The sequence below is a fragment of the Schistocerca americana genome, chromosome 2 (assembly GCF_021461395.2).
Source record: "Schistocerca americana isolate TAMUIC-IGC-003095 chromosome 2, iqSchAmer2.1, whole genome shotgun sequence".
Lineage (NCBI taxonomy): Eukaryota > Metazoa > Arthropoda > Insecta > Orthoptera > Acrididae > Schistocerca > Schistocerca americana.
Window position 1 is genome coordinate 91,407,525 of NC_060120.1, and position 18,816 is coordinate 91,426,340.

An 18,816-nucleotide genomic window follows, 5' to 3' on the forward strand; every position below is an offset into this window, starting at 1 on the left:
AAACAGCTATGGACACAGAGTACTGTCGAAAACTGCGTGCTGACACAGAACGCTACGTAGTGGGCGGATTGTTCGTGTCACGATAACATTTGCACTTCACACGGTCGAAATACTGTCACACAACTCAAGCAGCTCTTTCAGCATTCACATACACTGGTGTTCAGCACAGCGCATGTTGTAGGTGTCAGATTAAGAAACCTCTTTGAGAAAATGGTCCAGCTAGGATGCTGCAACTAGCAAGTGCGGCAAGATCTCAGTAGGTGGAGGGGTGCAGACTTGCTTACTTGTGCGGCCTGTTGGTCTAGGGGTATGATTCCTGCTTTGGGTGCAGGAGGTCCCGGGTTCAAATCCCGGACAGGCCCTACTTTTCACTTTCGCGACAACCCAGCACTACGATAAACTTGCGAGTCTCTGAAAGTAAGCCATGCAGCAGGACAAACTGCATGTCGGGCCACCGGCCCATGAGACTCTCAGGTGCGTCTTATGGAAAGCAATCTACGTGGCAGGATTAAGCCGTCTCCGCTTACTTATATCTATACGTAAAGACTGGCACGTACAACGATTCTATTCGTTCCCCAGGAACTAGTACATCGCATGCAAGTTTGGTAAATGCATGCGCATGCAGCACCCAAAACGGTGAGATGTCTTTCCTGCGGGGAGGAACAGCTGAGGTCGTCTTCTCGCAGTTGAACCCCTTACGTCTCGTTATTAATCCTAGTAGCAAAAGCATAAGCATTTGGAGCGCTCCCCACTCACGTGTGGACTGCTATTAACACTTTGCATTTCATGATCCTAGTTAAATTTCTGCATATACAATTCCAACCACCGGCTCGTACACATTTCTAGAAACGATCGCAAAACACAGCGGCAGGTTCCACCGAGACTCGAACTCGGATCGCTGGATTCAAAGTCCAGAGTGCTAACCATTACACCATGGAACCGGATGCCTGTAGCGCTCTTAAATTCAGTGGTATCATGTAATTAAGCCGATAAGATGCGATGTTATTACACGTATGGTCCTCAGGAAGTGTTTGCGTGGCTAATGAAGCAACCAAGTAGGCTGGAAGTGGAAGGAGCACCTTCGAATGTAGCGGGAATTCTTGCCAGTATTCGTACATGAAGTGATGTCGAAGGATCAGGTAATCAAAATCGCGAAACAGCCACTTTCGTATGGCGGATGCTTCGTGCTGGAAGCAGCCTAGCTATGAAAACAGCTATGGACACAGAGTACTGTCGAAAACTGCGTGCTGACACAGAACGCTACGTAGTGGGCGGATTGTTCGTGTCACGATAACATTTGCACTTCACACGGTCGAAATACTGTCACACAACTCAAGCAGCTCTTTCAGCATTCACATACACTGGTGTTCAGCACAGCGCATGTTGTAGGTGTCAGATTAAGAAACCTCTTTGAGAAAATGGTCCAGCTAGGATGCTGCAACTAGCAAGTGCGGCAAGATCTCAGTAGGTGGAGGGGTGCAGACTTGCTTACTTGTGCGGCCTGTTGGTCTAGGGGTATGATTCCTGCTTTGGGTGCAGGAGGTCCCGGGTTCATATCCCGGACAGGCCATACTTTTCAACTTCGCGACAACCCAGCACTACGATAAACTTGCGAGTCTCTGAAAGTAAGCCATGCAGCAGGACAAACTGCATGTCGGGCCACCGGCCCATGAGACTCTCAGGTGCGTCTTATGGAAAGCAATCTACGTGGCAGGATTAAGCCGTCTCCGCTTACTTGTATCTATACGTAAAGACTGGCACGTACAACGATTCTATTCGTTCCCCAGGAACTAGTACATCGCATGCAAGTTTGGTAAATGCATGCGCATGCAGCACCCAAAACGGTGAGATGTCTTTCCTGCGGGGAGGAACAGCTGAGGTCGTCTTCTCGCAGTTGAACCCCTTACGTCTCGTTATTAGTCCTAGTAGCAAAAGCATAAGCATTTGGAGCGCTCCCCACTCACGTGTGGACTGCTATTAACACTTTGCATTTCATGATCCTAGTTAAATTTCTGCATATACAATTCCAACCACCGGCTCGTACACATTTCTAGAAACGATCGCAAAACACAGCGGCAGGTTCCACCGAGACTCGAACTCGGATCGCTGGATTCAAAGTCCAGAGTGCTAACCATCACACCATGGAACCGGATGCCTGTAGCGCTCTTAAATTCAGTGGTATCATGTAATTAAGCCGATAAGATGCGATGTTATTACACGTATGGTCCTCAGGAAGTGTTTGCGTGGCTAATGAAGCAACCAAGTAGGCTGGAAGTGGAAGGAGCACCTTCGAATGTAGCGGGAATTCTCGCCAGTATTCGTACATGAAGTGATGTCGAAGGATCAGGTAATCAAAATCGCGAAACAGCGACTTTCGTATGGCATATGCTTCGTGCTGGAAGCAGCCTAGCTATGAAAACAGCTATGGACACAGAGTACTGTCGAAAACTGCGTGCTGACACAGAACGCTACGTAGTGGGCGGATTGTTCGTGTCACGATAACATTTGCACTTCACACGGTCGAAATACTGTCACACAACTCAAGCAGCTCTTTCAGCATTCACATACACTGGTGTTCAGCACAGCGCATGTTGTAGGTGTCAGATTAAGAAACCTCTTTGAGAATATGGTCCAGCTAGGATGCTGCAACTAGCAAGTGCGGCAAGATCTCAGTAGGTGGAGGGGTGCAGACTTGCTTACTTGTGCGGCCTGTTGGTCTAGGGGTATGATTCCTGCTTTGGGTGCAGGATGTCCCGGGTTCAAATCCCGGTCAGGCCGTACTTTTCACTTTCGCGACAACCCAGCACTACGATAAACTTGCGAGTCTCTGAAAGTAAGCCATGCAGCAGGACAAACTGCATGTCGGGCCACCGGCCCATGAGACTCTCAGGTGCGTCTTATGGAAAGCAATCTACGTGGCAGGATTAAGCCGTCTCCGCTTACTTATATCTATACGTAAAGACTGGCACGTACAACGATTCTATTCGTTCCCCAGGAACTAGTACATCGCATGCAAGTTTGGTAAATGCATGCGCATGCAGCACCCAAAACGGTGAGATGTCTTTCCTGCGGGGAGGAACAGCTGAGGTCGTCTTCTCGCAGTTGAACCCCTTACGTCTCGTTATTAATCCTAGTAGCAAAAGCATAAGCATTTGGAGCGCTCCCCACTCACGTGTGGACTGCTATTAACACTTTGCATTTCATGATCCTAGTTAAATTTCTGCATATACAATTCCAACCGCAGGCTCGTACACATTTCTAGAAACGATCGCAAAACACAGCGGCAGGTTCCACCGAGACTCGAACTCGGACCGCTGTATTCAAAGTCCAGAGTGCTAACCATTACACCATGGAACCGGATGCCTGTAGCGCTCTTAAATTCAGTGGTATCATGTAATTAAGCCGATAAGATGCGATGTTATTACACGTATGGTCCTCAGGAAGTGTTTGCGTGGCTAATGAAGCAACCAAGTAGGCTGGAAGTGGAAGGAGCACCTTCGAATGTAGCGGGAATTCTTGCCAGTATTCGTACATGAAGTGATGTCGAAGGATCAGGTAATCAAAATCGCGAAACAGCCACTTTCGTATGGCGGATGCTTCGTGCTGGAAGCAGCCTAGCTATGAAAACAGCTATGGACACAGAGTACTGTCGAAAACTGCGTGCTGACACACAACGCTACGTAGTGGACGGATTGTTCGTGTCACGATAACATTTGCACTTCACACGGTCGAAATACTGTCACACAACTCAAGCAGCTCTTTCAGCATTCACATACACTGGTGTTCAGCACAGCGCATGTTGTAGGTGTCAGATTAAGAAACCTCTTTGAGAAAATGGTCCAGCTAAGATGTTGCAACTAGCAATTGCGGCAAGATCTCAGTAGGTGGAGGGGTGCAGACTTGCTTACTTGTGCGGCCTGTTGGTCTAGGGGTATGATTCCTGCTTTGGGTGCAGGAGGTCCCGGGTTCAAATCCCGGACAGGCCCTACTTTTCACTTTCGCGACAACCCAGCACTACGATAAACTTGCGAGTCTCTGAAAGTAAGCCATGCAGCAGGACAAACTGCATGTCGGGCCACCGGCCCATGAGACTCTCAGGTGCGTCTTATGGAAAGCAATCTACGTGGCAGGATTAAGCCGTCTCCGCTTATTTATATCTATACGTAAAGACTGGCACGTACAACGATTCTATTCGTTCCCCAGGAACTAGTACATCGCATGCAAGTTTGGTAAATGCATGCGCATGCAGCACCCAAAACGGTGAGATGTCTTTCCTGCGGGGAGGAACAGCTGAGGTCGTCTTCTCGCAGTTGAACCCCTTACGTCTCGTTATTAATCATAGTAGCAAAAGCATAAGCATGTGGAGCGCTCCCCACTCACGTGTGGACTGCTATTAACACTTTGCATTTTATGATCCTAGTTAAATTTCTGCATATACAATTCCAACCACCGGCTCGTACACATTTCTAGAAACGATCGCAAAACACAGCGTCAGGTTCCACCGAGACTCGAACTCGGATCGCTGGATTCAAAGTCCAGAGTGCTAACCATTACACCATGGAACCGGATGCCTGTAGCGCTCTTAAATTCAGTGGTATCATGTAATTAAGCCGATAAGATGCGATGTTATTACACGTATGGTCCTCAGGAAGTGTTTGCGTGGCTAATGAAGCAACCAAGTAGGCTGGAAGTGGAAGGAGCACCTTCGAATGTAGCGGGAATTCTTGCCAGTATTCGTACATGAAGTGATGTCGAAGGATCAGGTAATCAAAATCGCGAAACAGCCACTTTCGTATGGCGGATGCTTCGTGCTGGAAGCAGCCTAGCTATGAAAACAGCTATGGACACAGAGTACTGTCGAAAACTGCGTGCTGACACAGAACGCTACGTAGTGGGCGGATTGTTCGTGTCACGATAACATTTGCACTTCACACGGTCGAAATACTGTCACACAACTCAAGCAGCTCTTTCAGCATTCACATACACTGGAGTTCAGCACAGCGCATGTTGTAGGTGTCAGATTAAGAAACCTCTTTGAGAAAATGGTCCAGCTAAGATGCTGCAACTAGCAAGTGCGGCAAGATCTCAGTAGGTGGAGGGGTGCAGACTTGCTTACTTGTGCGGCCTGTTGGTCTAGGGGTATGATTCCTGCTTTGGGAGCAGGAGGTCCCGGGTTCAAATCCCGGACAGGCCCTACTTTTCACTTTCGCGACAACCCAGCACTACGATAAACTTGCGAGTCTCTGAAAGTAAGCCATGCAGCAGGACAAACTGCATGTCGGGCCACCGGCCCATGAGACTCTCAGGTGCGTCTTATGGAAAGCAATCTACGTGGCAGGATTAAGCCGTCTCCGCTTACTTATATCTATACGTAAAGACTGGCACGTACAACGATTCTATTCGTTCCCCAGGAACTAGTACATCGCATGCAAGTTTGGTAAATGCATGCGCATGCAGCACCCAAAACGGTGAGATGTCTTTCCTGCGGGGAGGAACAGCTGAGGTCGTCTTCTCGCAGTTGAACCCCTTACGTCTCGTTATTAATCCTAGTAGCAAAAACATAAGCATTTGGAGCGCTCCCCACTCACGTGTGGACTGCTATTAACACTTTGCATTTCATGATCCTAGTTAAATTTCTGCATATACAATTCCAACCACCGGCTCGTACACATTTCTAGAAACGATCGCAAAACACAGCGGCAGGTTCCACCGAGACTCGAACTCGGATCGCTGTATTCAAAGTCCAGAGTGCTAACCATTACACCATGGAACCGGATGCCTGTAGCGCTCTTAAATTCAGTGGTATCATGTAATTAAGCCGATAAGATGCGATGTTATTACACGTATGGTCCTCAGGAAGTGTTTGCGTGGCTAATGAAGCAACCAAGTAGGCTGGAAGTGGAAGGAGCACCTTCGAATGTAGCGGGAATTCTTGCCAGTATTCGTACATGAAGTGATGTCGAAGGATCAGGTAATCAAAATCGCGAAACAGCCACTTTCGTATGGCGGATGCTTCGTGCTGGAAGCAGCCTAGCTATGGAAACAGCTATGGACACAGAGTACTGTCGAAAACTGCGTGCTGACACAGAACGCTACGTAGTGGGCGGATTGTTCGTGTCACGATAACATTTGCACTTCACACGGTCGAAATACTGTCACACAACTCAAGCAGCTCTTTCAGCATTCACATACACTGGTGTTCAGCACAGCGCATGTTGTAGGTGTCAGATTAAGAAACCTCCTTGAGAAAATGGTCCAGCTAGGATGCTGCAACTAGCAAGTGCGGCAAGATCTCAGTAGGTGGAGGGGTGCAGACTTGCTTACTTGTGCGGCCTGTTGGTGTAGGGGTATGATTCCCGCTTTGGGTGCAGGAGGTCCCGGGTTCAAATCCCGGACAGGCCCTACTTTTCACTTTCGCGACAACCCAGCACTACGATAAACTTGCGAGTCTCTGAAAGTAAGCCATGCAGCAGGACAAACTGCATGTCGGGCCACCGGCCCATGAGACTCTCAGGTGCGTCTTATGGAAAGCAATCTACGTGGCAGGATTAAGCCGTCTCCGCTTACTTATATCTATACGTAAAGACTGGCACGTACAACGATTCTATTCGTTCCCCAGGAACTAGTACATCGCATGCAAGTTTGGTAAATGCATGCGCATGCAGCACCCAAAACGGTGAGATGTCTTTCCTGCGGGGAGGAACAGCTGAGGTCGTCTTCTCGCAGTTGAACCCCTTACGTCTCGTTATTAATCATAGTAGCAAAAGCATAAGCATGTGGAGCGCTCCCCACTCACGTGTGGACTGCTATTAACACTTTGCATTTCATGATCCTAGTTAAATTTCTGCATATACAATTCCAACCACCGGCTCGTACACATTTCTAGAAACGATCGCAAAACACAGCGGCAGGTTCCACCGAGACTCGAACTCGGATCGCTGTATTCAAAGTCCAGAGTGCTAACCATTACACCATGGAACCGGATGCCTGTAGCGCTCTTAAATTCAGTGGTATCATGTAATTAAGCCGATAAGATGCGATGTTATTACACGTATGGTCCTCAGGAAGTGTTTGCGTGGCTAATGAAGCAACCAAGTAGGCTGGAAGTGGAAGGAGCACCTTCGAATGTAGCGGGAATTCTTGCCAGTATTCGTACATGAAGTGATGTCGAAGGATCAGGTAATCAAAATCGCGAAACAGCCACTTTCGTATGGCGGATGCTTCGTGCTGGAAGCAGCCTAGCTATGGAAACAGCTATGGACACAGAGTACTGTCGAAAACTGCGTGCTGACACAGAACGCTACGTAGTGGGCGGATTGTTCGTGTCACGATAACATTTGCACTTCACACGGTCGAAATACTGTCACACAACTCAAGCAGCTCTTTCAGCATTCACATACACTGGTGTTCAGCACAGCGCATGTTGTAGGTGTCAGATTAAGAAACCTCCTTGAGAAAATGGTCCAGCTAGGATGCTGCAACTAGCAAGTGCGGCAAGATCTCAGTAGGTGGAGGGGTGCAGACTTGCTTACTTGTGCGGCCTGTTGGTGTAGGGGTATGATTCCCGCTTTGGGTGCAGGAGGTCCCGGGTTCAAATCCCGGACAGGCCCTACTTTTCACTTTCGCGACAACCCAGCACTACGATAAACTTGCGAGTCTCTGAAAGTAAGCCATGCAGCAGGACAAACTGCATGTCGGGCCACCGGCCCATGAGACTCTCAGGTGCGTCTTATGGAAAGCAATCTACGTGGCAGGATTAAGCCGTCTCCGCTTACTTATATCTATACGTAAAGACTGGCACGTACAACGATTCTATTCGTTCCCCAGGAACTAGTACATCGCATGCAAGTTTGGTAAATGCATGCGCATGCAGCACCCAAAACGGTGAGATGTCTTTCCTGCGGGGAGGAACAGCTGAGGTCGTCTTCTCGCAGTTGAACCCCTTACGTCTCGTTATTAATCATAGTAGCAAAAGCATAAGCATGTGGAGCGCTCCCCACTCACGTGTGGACTGCTATTAACACTTTGCATTTTATGATCCTAGTTAAACTTCTGCATATACAATTCCAACCACCGGCTCGTACACATTTCTAGAAACGATCGCAAAACACAGCGTCAGGTTCCACCGAGACTCGAACTCGGATCGCTGGATTCAAAGTCCAGAGTGCTAACCATTACACCATGGAACCGGATGCCTGTAGCGCTCTTAAATTCAGTGGTATCATGTAATTAAGCCGATAAGATGCGATGTTATTACACGTATGGTCCTCAGGAAGTGTTTGCGTGGCTAATGAAGCAACCAAGTAGGCTGGAAGTGGAAGGAGCACCTTCGAATGTAGCGGGAATTCTTGCCAGTATTCGTACATGAAGTGATGTCGAAGGATCAGGTAATCAAAATCGCGAAACAGCCACTTTCGTATGGCGGATGCTTCGTGCTGGAAGCAGCCTAGCTATGAAAACAGCTATGGACACAGAGTACTGTCGAAAACTGCGTGCTGACACACAACGCTACGTAGTGGGCGGATTGTTCGTGTCACGATAACATTTGCACTTCACACGGTCGAAATACTGTCACACAACTCAAGCAGCTCTTTCAGCATTCACATACACTGGTGTTCAGCACAGCGCATGTTGTAGGTGTCAGATTAAGAAACCTCTTTGAGAAAATGGTCCAGCTAAGATGCTGCAACTAGCAAGTGCGGCAAGATCTCAGTAGGTGGAGGGGTGCAGACTTGCTTACTTGTGCGGCCTGTTGGTCTAGTGGTATGATTCCTGCTTTGGGTGCAGGAGGTCCCGGGTTCAAATCCCGGACAGGCCCTACTTTTCACTTTCGCGACAACCCAGCACTACGATAAACTTGCGAGTCTCTGAAAGTAAGCCATGCAGCAGGACAAACTGCATGTCGGGCCACCGGCCCATGAGACTCTCAGGTGCGTCTTATGGAAAGCAATCTACGTGGCAGGATTAAGCCGTCTTCGCTTATTTATATCTATACGTAAAGACTGGCACGTACAACGATTCTATTCGTTCCCCAGGAACTAGTACATCGCATGCAAGTTTGGTAAATGCATGCGCATGCAGCACCCAAAACGGTGAGATGTCTTTCCTGCGGGGAGGAACAGCTGAGGTCGTCTTCTCGCAGTTGAACCCCTTACGTCTCGTTATTAATCATAGTAGCAAAAGCATAAGCATGTGGAGCGCTCCCCACTCACGTGTGGACTGCTATTAACACTTTGCATTTCATGATCCTAGTTAAATTTCTGCGTATACAATTCCAACCACCGGCTCGTACACATTTCTAGAAACGATCGCAAAACACAGCGTCAGGTTCCACCGAGACTCGAACTCGGATCGCTGGATTCAAAGTCCAGAGTGCTAACCATTACACCATGGAACCGGATGCCTGTAGCGCTCTTAAATTCAGTGGTATCGTGTAATTAAGCCGATAAGATGCGATGTTATTACACGTATGGTCCTCAGGAAGTGTTTGCGTGGCTAATGAAGCAACCAAGTAGGCTGGAAGTGGAAGGAGCACCTTCGAATGTAGCGGGAATTCTTGCCAGTATTCGTACATGAAGTGATGTCGAAGGATCAGGTAATCAAAATCGCGAAACAGCCACTTTCGTATGGCGGATGCTTCGTGCTGGAAGCAGCCTAGCTATGAAAACAGCTATGGACACAGAGTACTGTCGAAAACTGCGTGCTGACACAGAACGCTACGTAGTGGGCGGATTGTTCGTGTCACGATAACATTTGCACTTCACACGGTCGAAATACTGTCACACAACTCAAGCAGCTCTTTCAGCATTCACATACACTGGTGTTCAGCACAGCGCATGTTGTAGGTGTCAGATTAAGAAACCTCTTTGAGAATATGGTCCAGCTAGGATGCTGCAACTAGCAAGTGCGGCAAGATCTCAGTAGGTGGAGGGGTGCAGACTTGCTTACTTGTGCGGCCTGTTGGTCTAGGGGTATGATTCCTGCTTTGGGTGCAGGATGTCCCGGGTTCAAATCCCGGTCAGGCCCTACTTTTCACTTTCGCGACAACCCAGCACTACGATAAACTTGCGAGTCTCTGAAAGTAAGCCATGCAGCAGGACAAACTGCATGTCGGGCCACCGGCCCATGAGACTCTCAGGTGCGTCTTATGGAAAGCAATCTACGTGGCAGGATTAAGCCGTCTCCGCTTACTTATATCTATACGTAAAGACTGGCACGTACAACGATTCTATTCGTTCCCCAGGAACTAGTACATCGCATGCAAGTTTGGTAAATGCATGCGCATGCAGCACCCAAAACGGTGAGATGTCTTTCCTGCGGGGAGGAACAGCTGAGGTCGTCTTCTCGCAGTTGAACCCCTTACGTCTCGTTATTAATCCTAGTAGCAAAAGCATAAGCATTTGGAGCGCTGCCCACTCACGTGTGGACTGCTATTAACACTTTGCATTTCATGATCCTAGTTAAATTTCTGCATATACAATTCCAACCACCGGCTCGTACACATTTCTAGAAACGATCGCAAAACACAGCGTCAGGTTCCACCGAGACTCGAACTCGGATCGCTGGATTCAAAGTCCAGAGTGCTAACCATTACACCATGGAACCGGATGCCTGTCGCGCTCTAAAATTCAGTGGTATCATGTAATTAAGCCGATAAGATGCAATGTTATTACACGTATGGTCCTCAGGAAGTGTTTGCGTGGCTAATGAAGCAACCAAGTAGGCTGGAAGTGGAAGGAGCACCTTCGAATGTAGCGGGAATTCTTGCCAGTATTCGTACATGAAGTGATGTCGAAGGATCAGGTAATCAAAATCGCGAAACAGCCACTTTCGTATGGCGGATGCTTCGTGCTGGAAGCAGCCTAGCTATGAAAACATCTATGGACACAGAGTACTGTCGAAAACTGCGTGCTGACACAGAACGCTACGTAGTGGGCAGATTGTTCGTGTCACGATAACATTTGCACTTCACACGGTCGAAATACTGTCACACAACTCAAGCAGCTCTTTCAGCATTCACATACACTGGTGTTCAGCACAGCGCATGTTGTAGGTGTCAGATTAAGAAACCTCTTTGAGAAAATGGTCCAGCTAGGATGCTGCAACTAGCAAGTGCGGCAAGATCTCAGTAGGTGGAGGGGTGCAGACTTGCTTACTTGTGCGGCCTGTTGGTCTAGGGGTATGATTCCTGCTTTGGGTGCAGGAGGTCCCGGGTTCAAATCCCGGACAGGCCCTACTTTTCACTTTCGCGACAACCCAGCACTACGATAAACTTGCGAGTCTCTGAAAGTAAGCCATGCAGCAGGACAAACTGCATGTCGGGCCACCGGCCCATGAGACTCTCAGGTGCGTCTTATGGAAAGCAATCTACGTGGCAGGATTAAGCCGTCTCCGCTTACTTATATCTATACGTAAAGACTGGCACGTACAACGATTCTATTCGTTCCCCAGGAACTAGTACATCGCATGCAAGTTCGGTAAATGCATGCGCATGCAGCACCCAAAACGGTGAGATGTCTTTCCTGCGGGGAGGAACAGCTGAGGTCGTCTTCTCGCAGTTGAACCCCTTACGTCTCGTTATTAAACATAGTAGCAAAAGCATAAGCATGTGGAGCGCTCCCCACTCACGTGTGGACTGCTATTAACACTTTGCATTTTATGATCCTAGTTAAATTTCTGCATATACAATTCCAACCACCGGCTCGTACACATTTCTAGAAACGATCGCAAAACACAGCGTCAGGTTCCACCGAGACTCGAACTCGGATCGCTGGATTCAAAGTCCAGAGTGCTAACCACTACACCATGGAACCGGATGCCTGTAGCGCTCTTAAATTCAGTGGTATCATGTAATTAAGCCGATAAGATGCGATGTTATTGCACGTATGGTCCTCAGGAAGTGTTTGCGTGGCTAATGAAGCAACCAAGTAGGCTGGAAGTGGAAGGAGCACCTTCGAATGTAGCGGGAATTCTTGCCAGTATTCGTACATGAAGTGATGTCGAAGGATCAGGTAATCAAAATCGCGAAACAGCCACTTTCGTATGGCGGATGCTTCGTGCTGGAAGCAGCCTAGCTATGAAAACAGCTATGGACACAGAGTACTGTCGAAAACTGCGTGCTGACACAGAACGCTACGTAGTGGGCGGATTGTTCGTGTCACGATAACATTTGCACTTCACACGGTCGAAATACTGTCACACAACTCAAGCAGCTCTTTCAGCATTCACATACACTGGTGTTCAGCACAGCGCATGTTGTAGGTGTCAGATTAAGAAACCTCTTTGAGAAAATGGTCCAGCTAGGATGCTGCAACTAGCAAGTGCGGCAAGATCTCAGTAGGTGGAGGGGTGCAGACTTGCTTACTTGTGCGGCCTGTTGGTGTAGGGGTATGATTCCTGCTTTGGGTGCAGGAGATCCCGGGTTCAAATCCCGGACAGGCCCTACTTTTCACTTTCGCGACAACCCAGCACTACGATAAACTTGCGAGTCTCTGAAAGTAAGCCATGCAGCAGGACAAACTGCATGTCGGGCCACCGGCCCATGAGCTCTCAGGTGCGTCTTATGGAAAGCAATCTACGTGGCAGGATTAAGCCGTCTCCGCTTACTTATATCTATACGTAAAGACTGGCACGTACAACGATTCTATTCGTTCCCCAGGAACTAGTACATCGCATGCAAGTTTGGTAAATGCATGCGCATGCAGCACCCAAAACGGTGAGATGTCTTTCCTGCGGGGAGAAACAGCTGAGGTCGTCTTCTCGCAGTTGAACCCCTTACGTCTCGTTATTAATCATAGTAGCAAAAGCATAAGCATGTGGAGCGCTCCCCACTCACGTGTGGACTGCTATTAACACTTTGCATTTTATGATCCTAGTTAAATTTCTGCATATACAATTCCAACCACCGGCTCGTACACATTTCTAGAAACGATCGCAAAACACAGCGTCAGGTTCCACCGAGACTCGAACTCGGATCGCTGGATTCAAAGTCCAGAGTGCTAACCATTACACCATGGAACCGGATGCCTGTAGCGCTCTTAAATTCAGTGGTATCATGTAATTAAGCCGATAAGATGCGATGTTATTACACGTATGGTCCTCAGGAAGTGTTTGCGTGGCTAATGAAGCAACCAAGTAGGCTGGAAGTGGAAGGAGCACCTTCGAATGTAGCGGGAATTCTTGCCAGTATTCGTACATGAAGTGATGTCGAAGGATCAGGTAATCAAAATCGCGAAACAGCCACTTTCGTATGGCGGATGCTTCGTGCTGGAAGCAGCCTAGCTATGAAAACAGCTATGGACACAGAGTACTGTCGAAAACTGCGTGCTGACACAGAACGCTACGTAGTGGGCGGATTGTTCGTGTCACGATAACATTTGCACTTCACACGGTCGAAATACTGTCACACAACTCAAGCAGCTCTTTCAGCATTCACATACACTGGTGTTCAGCACAGCGCATGTTGTAGGTGTGAGATTAAGAAACCTCCTTGAGAAAATGGTCCAGCTAGGATGCTGCAACTAGCAAGTGCGGCAAGATCTCAGTAGGTGGAGGGGTGCAGACTTGCTTACTTGTGCGGCCTGTTGGTCTAGGGGTATGATTCCTGCTTTGGGTGCAGGAGGTCCCGGGTTCAAATCCCGGACAGGCCCTACTTTTCACTTTCGCGACAACCCAGCACTACGATAAACTTGCGAGTCTCTGAAAGTAAGCCATGCAGCAGGACAAACTGCATGTCGGGCCACCGGCCCATGAGACTCTCAGGTGCGTCTTATGGAAAGCAATCTACGTGGCAGGATTAAGCCGTCTCCGCTTACTTATATCTATACGTAAAGACTGGCACTTACAACGATTCTATTCGTTCCCCAGGAACTAGTACATCGCATGCAAGTTTGGTAAATGCATGCGCATGCAGCACCCAAAACGGTGAGATGTCTTTCCTGCGGGGAGGAACAGCTGAGGTCGTCTTCTCGCAGTTGAACCCCTTACGTCTCGTTATTAATCATAGCAGCAAAAGCATAAGCATGTGGAGCGCTCCCCACTCACGTGTGGACTGCTATTAACACTTTGCATTTTATGATCCTAGTTAAATTTCTGCATATACAATTCCAACCACCGGCTCGTACACATTTCTAGAAACGATCGCAAAACACAGCGGCAGGTTCCACCGAGACTCGAACTCGGATCGCTGGATTCAAAGTCCAGAGTGCTAACCATTACACCATGGAACCGGATGCCTGTAGCGCTCTTAAATTCAGTGGTATCATGTAATTAAGCCGATAAGATGCGATGTTATTACACGTATGGTCCTCAGGAAGTGTTTGCGTGGCTAATGAAGCAACCAAGTAGGCTGGAAGTGGAAGGAGCACCTTCGAATGTAGCGGGAATTCTTGCCAGTATTCGTACATGAAGTGATGTCGAAGGATCAGGTAATCAAAATCGCGAAACAGCCACTTTCGTATGGCGGATGCTTCGTGCTGGAAGCAGCCTAGCTATGAAAACAGCTATGGACACAGAGTACTGTCGAAAACTGCGTGCTGACACAGAACGCTACGTAGTGGGCGGATTGTTCGTGTCACGATAACATTTGCACTTCACACGGTCGAAATACTGTCACACAACTCAAGCAGCTCTTTCAGCATTCACATACACTGGTGTTCAGCACAGCGCATGTTGTAGGTGTCAGATTAAGAAACCTCTTTGAGAAAATGGTCCAGCTAAGATGCTGCAACTAGCAAGTGCGGCAAGATCTCAGTAGGTGGAGGGGTGCAGACTTGCTTACTTGTGCGGCCTGTTGGTCTAGGGGTATGATTCCTGCTTTGGGTGCAGGAGGTCCCGGGTTCAAATCCCGGACAGGCCCTACTTTTCACTTTCGCGACAACCCAGCACTACGATAAACTTGCGAGTCTCTGAAAGTAAGCCATGCAGCAGGACAAACTGCATGTCGGGCCACCGGCCCATGAGACTCTCAGGTGCGTCTTATGGAAAGCAATCTACGTGGCAGGATTAAGCCGTCTCCGCTTACTTATATCTATACGTAAAGACTGGCACGTACAACGATTCCATTCGTTCCCCAGGAACTAGTACATCGCATGCAAGTGTGGTAAATGCATGCGCATGCAGCACCCAAAACGGTGAGATGTCTTTCCTGCGGGGAGGAACAGCTGAGGTCGTCTTCTCGCAGTTGAACCCCTTACGTCTCGTTATTAATCATAGTAGCAAAAGCATAAGCATGTGGAGCGCTCCCCACTCACGTGTGGACTGCTATTAACACTTTGCATTTTATGATCCTAGTTAAATTTCTGCATATACAATTCCAACCACCGGCTCGTACACATTTCTAGAAACGATCGCAAAACACAGCGTCAGGTTCCACCGAGACTCGAACTCGGATCGCTGGATTCAAAGTCCAGAGTGCTAACCATTACACCATGGAACCGGATGCCTGTAGCGCTCTTAAATTCAGTGGTATCATTTAATTAAGCCGATAAGATGCGATGTTATTACACGTATGGTCCTCAGGAAGTGTTTGCGTGGCTAATGAAGCAACCAAGTAGGCTGGAAGTGGAAGGAGCACCTTCGAATGTAGCGGGAATTCTTGCCAGTATTCGTACATGAAGTGATGTCGAAGGATCAGGTAATCAAAATCGCGAAACAGCCACTTTCGTATGGCGGATGCTTCGTGCTGGAAGCAGCCTAGCTATGAAAACAGCTATGGACACAGAGTACTGTCGAAAACTGCGTGCTGACACAGAACGCTACGTAGTGGGCGGATTGTTCGTGTCACGATAACATTTGCACTTCACACGGTCGAAATACTGTCACACAACTCAAGCAGCTCTTTCAGCATTCACATACACTGGTGTTCAGCACAGCGCATGTTGTAGGTGTCAGATTAAGAAACCTCTTTGAGAAAATGGTCCAGCTAAGATGCTGCAACTAGCAAGTGCGGCAAGATCTCAGTAGGTGGAGGGGTGCAGACTTGCTTACTTGTGCGGCCTGTTGGTCTAGGGGTATGATTCCTGCTTTGGGTGCAGGAGGTCCCGGGTTCAAATCCCGGACAGGCCCTACTTTTCACTTTCGCGACAACCAAGCACTACGATAAACTTGCGAGTCTCTGAAAGTAAGCCATGCAGCAGGACAAACTGCATGTCGGGCCACCGGCCCATGAGACTCTCAGGTGCGTCTTATGGAAAGCAATCTACGTGGCAGGATTAAGCCGTCTCCGCTTACTTATATCTATACGTAAAGACTGGCACGTACAACGATTCTATTCGTTCCCCAGGAACTAGTACATCGCATGCAAGTTTGGTAAATGCATGCGCATGCAGCACCCAAAACGGTGAGATGTCTTTCCTGCGGGGAGGAACAGCTGAGGTCGTCTTCTCGCAGTTGAACCCCTTACGTCTCGTTATTAATCCTAGTAGCAAAAGCATAAGCATGTGGAGCGCTCCCCACTCACGCGTGGACTGCTATTAACACTTTGCATTTTATGATCCTAGTTAAATTTCTGCATATACAATTCCAACCACCGGCTCGTACACATTTCTAGAAACGATCGCAAAACACAGCGGCAGATTCCACAGAGACTCGAACTCGGATCGCTGGATTCAAAGTCTAGAGTGCTAACCATTACACCATGGAACCGGATGCCTGTAGCGCTCTTAAATTCAGTGGTATCATTTAATTAAGCCGATAAGATGCGATGTTATTACACGTATGGTCCTCAGGAAGTGTTTGCGTGGCTAATGAAGCAACCAAGTAGGCTGGAAGTGGAAGGAGCACCTTCGAATGTAGCGGGAATTCTTGCCAGTATTCGTACATGAAGTGATGTCGAAGGATCAGGTAATCAAAATCGCGAAACAGCCACATTCGTATGGCGGATGCTTCGTGCTGGAAGCAGCCTAGCTATGAAAACAGCTATGGACACAGAGTACTGTCGAAAACTGCGTGCTGACACAGAACGCTACGTAGTGGGCGGATTGTTCGTGTCACGATAACATTTGCACTTCACACGGTCGAAATACTGTCACACAACTCAAGCAGCTCTTTCAGCATTCACATACACTGGTGTTCAGCACAGCGCATGTTGTAGGTGTCAGATTAAGAAACCTCTTTGAGAAAATGGTCCAGCTAAGATGCTGCAACTAGCAAGTGCGGCAAGATCTCAGTAGGTGGAGGGGTGCAGACTTGCTTACTTGTGCGGCCTGTTGGTCTAGGGGTATGATTCCTGCTTTGGGTGCAGGAGGTCCCGGGTTCAAATCCCGGACAGGCCCTACTTTTCACTTTCGCGACAACCCAGCACTACGATAAACTTGCGAGTCTCTGAAAGTAAGCCATGCAGCAGGACAAACTGCATGTCGGGCCACCGGCCCATGAGACTCTCAGGTGCGTCTTATGGAAAGCAATCTACGTGGCAGGATTAAGCCGTCTCCGCTTACTTATATCTATACGTAAAGACTGGCAGGTACAACGATTCTATTCGTTCCCCAGGAACTAGTACATCGCATGCAAGTTTGGTAAATGCATGCGCATGCAGCACCCAAAACGGTGAGATGTCTTTCCTGCGGGGAGGAACAGCTGAGGTCGTCTTCTCGCAGTTGAACCCCTTACGTCTCGTTATTAATCCTAGTAGCAAAAGCATAAGCATTTGGAGCGCTCCCCACTCAGGTGTGGACTGCTATTAACACTTTGAATTTCATGATCCTAGTTGAATTTCTGCATATACAATTCCAACCACCGGCTCGTACACATTTCTAGAAATGATCGCAAAACACAGCGGCAGGTTCCACCGAGACTCGAACTCGGATCGCTGGATTCAAAGTCCAGAGTGCTAACCATTACACCATGGAACCGGATGCCTGTAGCGCTCTTAAATTCAGTGGTATCATGTAATTAAGCCGATAAGATGCGATGTTATTACACGTATGGTCCTCAGGAAGTGTTTGCGTGGCTAATGAAGCAACCAAGTAGGCTGGAAGTGGAAGGAGCACCTTCGAATGTAGCGGGAATTCTTGCCAGTATTCGTACATGAAGTGATGTCGAAGGATCAGGTAATCAAAATCGCGAAACAGCCACTTTCGTATGGCGGATGCTTCGTGCTGGAAGCAGCCTAGCTATGAAAACAGCTATGGACACAGAGTACTGTCGAAAACTGCGTGCTGACACAGAACGCTACGTAGTGGGCGGGTTGTTCGTGTCACGATAACATTTGCACTTCACACGGTCGAAATACTGTCACACAACTCAAGCAGCTCTTTCAGCATTCACATACACTGGTGTTCAGCACAGCGCATGTTGTAGGTGTCAGATTAAGAAACCTCTTTGAGAAAATGGTCCAGCTAGGATGCTGCAACTAGCAAGTGCGGCAAGATCTCAGTAGGTGGAGGGGTGCAGACTTGCTTACTTGTGCGGCCTGTTGGTCTAGGGGTATGATTCCTGCTTTGGGTGCAGGAGGTCCCGGGTTCAAATCCCTGACAGGCCCTACTTTTCACTTTCGCGACAACCCAGCACTACGATAAACTTGCGAGTCTCTGAAAGTAAGCCATGCAGCAGGACAAACTGCATGTCGGGCCACCGGCCCATGAGACTCTCAGGTGCGTCTTATGGAAAGCAATCTACGTGGCAGGATTAAGCCGTCTCCGCTTACTTATATCTATACGTAAAGACTGGCACGTACAACGATTCTATTCGTTCCCCAGGAACTAGTACATCGCATGCAAGTTTGGTAAATGCATGCGCATGCAGCACCCAAAACGGTGAGATGTCTTTCCTGCGGGGAGGAACAGCTGAGGTCGTCTTCTCGCAGTTGAACCCCTT

General features: G+C 48.4%; 28 non-coding genes across 28 annotated transcripts; 14 read left to right on the forward strand and 14 right to left on the reverse strand.

Annotated features, from left to right (window-relative positions):
• The first annotated feature begins 290 nt into the window (after nucleotides 1–290).
• Nucleotides 291–362, forward strand: Trnap-ugg. The gene has a single exon. It is a non-coding gene; the product is annotated as a tRNA-Pro (tRNA).
• A 507-nt stretch (nucleotides 363–869) lies between these two features.
• On the reverse strand, nucleotides 870–941 carry Trnaq-uug. The gene has a single exon. It is a non-coding gene; the product is annotated as a tRNA-Gln (tRNA).
• Nucleotides 942–1,498: 557 nt separating this feature from the next.
• Trnap-ugg lies at nucleotides 1,499–1,570 on the forward strand. Its single transcript has one exon. It is a non-coding gene; the product is annotated as a tRNA-Pro (tRNA).
• A 507-nt stretch (nucleotides 1,571–2,077) lies between these two features.
• Trnaq-uug lies at nucleotides 2,078–2,149 on the reverse strand. Its single transcript has one exon. It is a non-coding gene; the product is annotated as a tRNA-Gln (tRNA).
• A 557-nt stretch (nucleotides 2,150–2,706) lies between these two features.
• Nucleotides 2,707–2,778, forward strand: Trnap-ugg. The gene has a single exon. It is a non-coding gene; the product is annotated as a tRNA-Pro (tRNA).
• Nucleotides 2,779–3,285: 507 nt separating this feature from the next.
• On the reverse strand, nucleotides 3,286–3,357 carry Trnaq-uug. The gene has a single exon. It is a non-coding gene; the product is annotated as a tRNA-Gln (tRNA).
• A 557-nt stretch (nucleotides 3,358–3,914) lies between these two features.
• Nucleotides 3,915–3,986, forward strand: Trnap-ugg. Its single transcript has one exon. It is a non-coding gene; the product is annotated as a tRNA-Pro (tRNA).
• Nucleotides 3,987–4,493: 507 nt separating this feature from the next.
• Trnaq-uug lies at nucleotides 4,494–4,565 on the reverse strand. Its single transcript has one exon. It is a non-coding gene; the product is annotated as a tRNA-Gln (tRNA).
• Nucleotides 4,566–5,122: 557 nt separating this feature from the next.
• On the forward strand, nucleotides 5,123–5,194 carry Trnap-ugg. The gene has a single exon. It is a non-coding gene; the product is annotated as a tRNA-Pro (tRNA).
• Nucleotides 5,195–5,701: 507 nt separating this feature from the next.
• Trnaq-uug lies at nucleotides 5,702–5,773 on the reverse strand. The gene has a single exon. It is a non-coding gene; the product is annotated as a tRNA-Gln (tRNA).
• A 1,136-nt stretch (nucleotides 5,774–6,909) lies between these two features.
• On the reverse strand, nucleotides 6,910–6,981 carry Trnaq-uug. Its single transcript has one exon. It is a non-coding gene; the product is annotated as a tRNA-Gln (tRNA).
• Nucleotides 6,982–8,117: 1,136 nt separating this feature from the next.
• On the reverse strand, nucleotides 8,118–8,189 carry Trnaq-uug. Its single transcript has one exon. It is a non-coding gene; the product is annotated as a tRNA-Gln (tRNA).
• A 557-nt stretch (nucleotides 8,190–8,746) lies between these two features.
• On the forward strand, nucleotides 8,747–8,818 carry Trnap-ugg. Its single transcript has one exon. It is a non-coding gene; the product is annotated as a tRNA-Pro (tRNA).
• A 507-nt stretch (nucleotides 8,819–9,325) lies between these two features.
• On the reverse strand, nucleotides 9,326–9,397 carry Trnaq-uug. Its single transcript has one exon. It is a non-coding gene; the product is annotated as a tRNA-Gln (tRNA).
• Nucleotides 9,398–9,954: 557 nt separating this feature from the next.
• Nucleotides 9,955–10,026, forward strand: Trnap-ugg. Its single transcript has one exon. It is a non-coding gene; the product is annotated as a tRNA-Pro (tRNA).
• Nucleotides 10,027–10,533: 507 nt separating this feature from the next.
• Nucleotides 10,534–10,605, reverse strand: Trnaq-uug. The gene has a single exon. It is a non-coding gene; the product is annotated as a tRNA-Gln (tRNA).
• Nucleotides 10,606–11,162: 557 nt separating this feature from the next.
• Nucleotides 11,163–11,234, forward strand: Trnap-ugg. Its single transcript has one exon. It is a non-coding gene; the product is annotated as a tRNA-Pro (tRNA).
• A 507-nt stretch (nucleotides 11,235–11,741) lies between these two features.
• Trnaq-uug lies at nucleotides 11,742–11,813 on the reverse strand. The gene has a single exon. It is a non-coding gene; the product is annotated as a tRNA-Gln (tRNA).
• Nucleotides 11,814–12,370: 557 nt separating this feature from the next.
• Trnap-ugg lies at nucleotides 12,371–12,442 on the forward strand. Its single transcript has one exon. It is a non-coding gene; the product is annotated as a tRNA-Pro (tRNA).
• Nucleotides 12,443–12,948: 506 nt separating this feature from the next.
• Trnaq-uug lies at nucleotides 12,949–13,020 on the reverse strand. Its single transcript has one exon. It is a non-coding gene; the product is annotated as a tRNA-Gln (tRNA).
• A 557-nt stretch (nucleotides 13,021–13,577) lies between these two features.
• On the forward strand, nucleotides 13,578–13,649 carry Trnap-ugg. Its single transcript has one exon. It is a non-coding gene; the product is annotated as a tRNA-Pro (tRNA).
• A 507-nt stretch (nucleotides 13,650–14,156) lies between these two features.
• Trnaq-uug lies at nucleotides 14,157–14,228 on the reverse strand. Its single transcript has one exon. It is a non-coding gene; the product is annotated as a tRNA-Gln (tRNA).
• A 557-nt stretch (nucleotides 14,229–14,785) lies between these two features.
• On the forward strand, nucleotides 14,786–14,857 carry Trnap-ugg. Its single transcript has one exon. It is a non-coding gene; the product is annotated as a tRNA-Pro (tRNA).
• Nucleotides 14,858–15,364: 507 nt separating this feature from the next.
• On the reverse strand, nucleotides 15,365–15,436 carry Trnaq-uug. The gene has a single exon. It is a non-coding gene; the product is annotated as a tRNA-Gln (tRNA).
• Nucleotides 15,437–15,993: 557 nt separating this feature from the next.
• Nucleotides 15,994–16,065, forward strand: Trnap-ugg. Its single transcript has one exon. It is a non-coding gene; the product is annotated as a tRNA-Pro (tRNA).
• A 1,136-nt stretch (nucleotides 16,066–17,201) lies between these two features.
• Trnap-ugg lies at nucleotides 17,202–17,273 on the forward strand. The gene has a single exon. It is a non-coding gene; the product is annotated as a tRNA-Pro (tRNA).
• A 507-nt stretch (nucleotides 17,274–17,780) lies between these two features.
• On the reverse strand, nucleotides 17,781–17,852 carry Trnaq-uug. Its single transcript has one exon. It is a non-coding gene; the product is annotated as a tRNA-Gln (tRNA).
• A 557-nt stretch (nucleotides 17,853–18,409) lies between these two features.
• Nucleotides 18,410–18,481, forward strand: Trnap-ugg. Its single transcript has one exon. It is a non-coding gene; the product is annotated as a tRNA-Pro (tRNA).
• The last annotated feature ends 335 nt before the right edge of the window (nucleotides 18,482–18,816 follow it).